At 36.5% G+C, this 3760-nt stretch overlaps 1 pseudogene; it reads left to right on the top strand.

Annotated features, from left to right (window-relative positions):
• The first annotated feature begins 453 nt into the window (after nt 1-453).
• Nucleotides 454-602, top strand: LOC120225011 (annotated as a pseudogene).
• The last annotated feature ends 3158 nt before the right edge of the window (nt 603-3760 follow it).

Genomic DNA, 3760 nt, shown 5'->3' with positions numbered 1-3760 from the left:
AAGGATAATTGGAGAATGTCTAGAACTCTACTGGGGAATGTGTTCCAAGGCCCATGGAAGCAGTCTATATAGGTACAACACATGTATATACCACACTTACAGATGTTAGTCAGGCCATGAGATGACATTAATAGCCAATCTCCATACCAAGCAGAAAGGAAGTTTTTAGAAAAAAGACTTCAGTTGCGTTTATGTCCTTACCCATGTGTAGATTATTTTCTATTACTGAGTACCTCTTTAACATCTAGGGATATTCATACTATTCCATGCTAGTTACTTTACTGGTCATGACTATTCTCTTCATTCTGGACAGCTTGGTTTGTACTGATTAAATGATTGGACAGTTGTCCAAAATTCTGTTTGTAATTGCCCTGCATCTATTTTTTTCATCATAGCCTCATTCCCTATATTTCTAAAACTGTCTTTGTTCCCTTTCTAATGCAATACTCCATAAGCTTTGCGCAGTGGCAGTATCATAGCCAATGAGGTTCATCTGAGGCGTGATTATTGCTAATTGAAAACCTAATGCAATACCCCATAGAACCTACAAATGCAAGCAATGTAATACTCTTGACTCTGCCATGCTGCAACTGTGTTTGAGTGGGTAGCCTGGATAAGGGGACAGAGGTTTTGTTGACTGCTGTGCATATTGGTTAGAAGAAAAGAAGATGTCTCAGGAACCCCCAGGACCCTCTCAACTCCAGAGGCCTCTCTACTCCAGGGTTACATTTAGTATCAGGGAATCAGACAGATACTCCTTCAGTTATATCTCCTTGTTGCCTCATTTAACCTTTTAATCTCCATGCATACATGATGTTCAAAAGCACTTTGTAAATTAAAATCCTATAGAGAAGAATGAATTGAGTTGTGATTGTAGTTTTAAAGTCAGACCCTGTCTCTGTTTCATTTAAAACCTTAAAGTAAAAAATGCCACCTTCATTCTGAAGGAATATGGGAGCCAACCTAAACAAGACTACATGTGGGCTACATGGAAGAATGTTAGCCTGAGTTTGACTTAAATCTTGTCTCAAGAGTCCACTTTCAGGGTGAGGAGGCTCAGCAGACAGAGGCTGAAGGTTTTGGTTTTTTTTTTACAGAGGTTCCTTTGCTGTGTATGATTGGACATTTTAATTAATGAAATAATACAGTTTTGTGAATAGCAGAAAACTAAGAAACTTTCATTAATAGAAAGTAAGCAGAAATTCATGGGCTGTGTCATATTTCATGAAAGGTATGAGGAAGAATAATTCTGAAGAGCATATGTGACTGGGCCAGGGGTGGGTAGGAAGAACACAGTGGTTTCTGATTAGCACACTCATGTCCCACTGGTTCAAACCATTGCTTTGAGCACCAAGAGCTCTAAATGATTAATGATAAGCAATAACAAGGACATAGACTCAGATGTTACTGTCTTCTTTCTCCTTCATGGAACAGAGCTCTCAAGACCCTAAGACCAATGGTTAATATTGAGCAAAACTGACTAGGAGAATTGTGAAGAAGATATCTGGTGGATGGTACTTCAGCAAATGAGTGACAGGCAATAAACCTATTGCCCTCACCTTGAGGAAAGCCTCCTTTGTATCGTTGTCCACGTTTGATTTTTAAAAAACTATCTGTTGGTCTCAGAGAAAACATTTCTTTTGAAATGATTTCACAAATGCCAAGGTCAAGACCTCAGACAGAGAAAAAAACTTCCCAAACCCCAAGGGAACATTCCTCCTAGGACTGTGATTTCTGCTGAAGAAAGGGAGGTGTCTGAGATAAGCAGAGCAGACTGTGCTGGAAGAAAACAAACATGTTTGTTGTTCCCCTAGTGAATGTATCTCCTAATATAGTCCTGGACCTTGAGAACTCTGGCTGCCCCTACCCTGGCAGAGAAACTCAGAACTCTGTCCTTTGGAGCCCTGACGACTCTGCCCAGTGAGAATCCCCGAGCTGACACAAACCCTCCCAGAAAAGAAGGATGGTTCCAAATGGACTGGTATAGGAGCAGTGCATTGCAGGTTCTAGATGGTTTAGGAACTGTACACTCTCACGTCACTGCAGAGGTTGAATTGAATGGATGGCCTCCTCACTGCAGACCCCTTACCCCAGGCTTCTAAAGAGGAAAAGCTCACTACTTTGAGATGCCTTCCTCAAGATTGCTCTTGACTTAAATTAACTGTAGGCAGTGTTCACCATCCATGGACCACTTGCCAAAGGTGAGGCTTTACTGGGCACTGGGAATGAAAGATAAATACAACCAACGGTGTAACAAGAACAATAAAAGTAGCAATAAAAACAGGCAGAGTCTGTAGAGAATTTAAGTACAATAATAGCACAAATTAAAAATAAGTCTACTTTTGATTATCACTGTGCATCAACAGTTCTAAATAATATCAGTGGTAAAATACTCCTCCCTGACAAAAAGATTTCATTGCTCTAAATTCTAAACAATTGTTACAAGTACTACAGGATTTTATATAGATACTGATATAGTGAATATATAATAATACATTCATAATGATTTATTATTCATAATATTTATTATTTTACATATAATACATTATACATGTTTTATATATTATATTTATACCTGTTCGTATATAAATATTTGTTTATGAAATATTGATATTAATGTATATTAAATATTATATTATATATTATACAAATAAATTTAACATTTACAGTAAATATATATTAAACAATATATCATATAAAATCTCACATATGTGCATATATCAGCTTCAAATGTGTTCATTTTCATTACTTTTCCTTTACTAAGAACTATATATACATTAATTCAAAGAACTGCCAGTTGTAAGTTGATCCTGACACACATATACTCAGCTACATGTGTTTGTTTCAAAAATGTATGCTTCATGGCTTAGAATTTCTAGAACTCATTTTAGGTACAGTTTGTGTCCATATACTCTGTTATACTAGGTATTCTGGAGTTTAAATAGTAGTTTTGAAATAAATAATGATGACATTATTATTTTTAAGGCAAAGAAACAGAATTAGAGTGATTTCTGTGACTGCTTGAAATTTTTATTTCTTTTAAGATATGAGAAATATATATATTTAAATTTTGCTTTTTGGGGGTGCCTGGGTGGTTCAGTCGGTTAAGCATCCAACTTCGGCACAGGTCATGATCTCGTGGTTAATGGGTTCGAGCCCCTCCTCAAGCTCTGTCCTGACAGCTGGCTCAGAGCCTGGAGCCTGTATCTCCCTCTCTCTCTGACCCTCCCCTGCTCACATTGTCTCTCTCTCACACACACACACAAATAAATAAAATCATTTAAAACATTTTTTTTTGCTTTTTTTAAAAGTTTTTACTTTTCTTATTTTGATAGAGTGCATACGTATAAGTGGGGTAGGAACAGAGGGAGAGAGAGACAGAATCCCAAGTAGGCTTTGCCCTGTCAGCACAGATCCCAACACAGTGCTTGATCCCACGAACCGTGAGATCATGACCTGAGCCAAAATCAAGAGTCTGACACTTAACTAACTGAGCTACCGAGGCACCCCTAAATTTTGCTTTTTACTTACTGGACAATTATTTAAGTAAAATGTTCTTATATTAGACCATAACCAAAGAATCAAAATTCAAATGGCTAGGTAAATTTAATAGCCATTAAATAAATAGTTATGCATGTTTCTTTTCTTTTTTTGAACTATACTATTAGTTTTGTTTTTATGAATTATTATATGTGAGAATAAAATATGTTTGTCACTGCTATCTTTTGGTCTTTATTTTTTTTTCATTTGAAACTAATTT

The sequence above is a fragment of the Hyaena hyaena genome, unplaced genomic scaffold (genome assembly GCF_003009895.1).
Source record: "Hyaena hyaena isolate Hyena2069 unplaced genomic scaffold, ASM300989v1 scaffold_1307, whole genome shotgun sequence".
Classification (NCBI taxonomy): Eukaryota; Metazoa; Chordata; class Mammalia; order Carnivora; family Hyaenidae; genus Hyaena; species Hyaena hyaena.
This window is presented reverse-complemented; position numbering and strand designations above follow the sequence as displayed.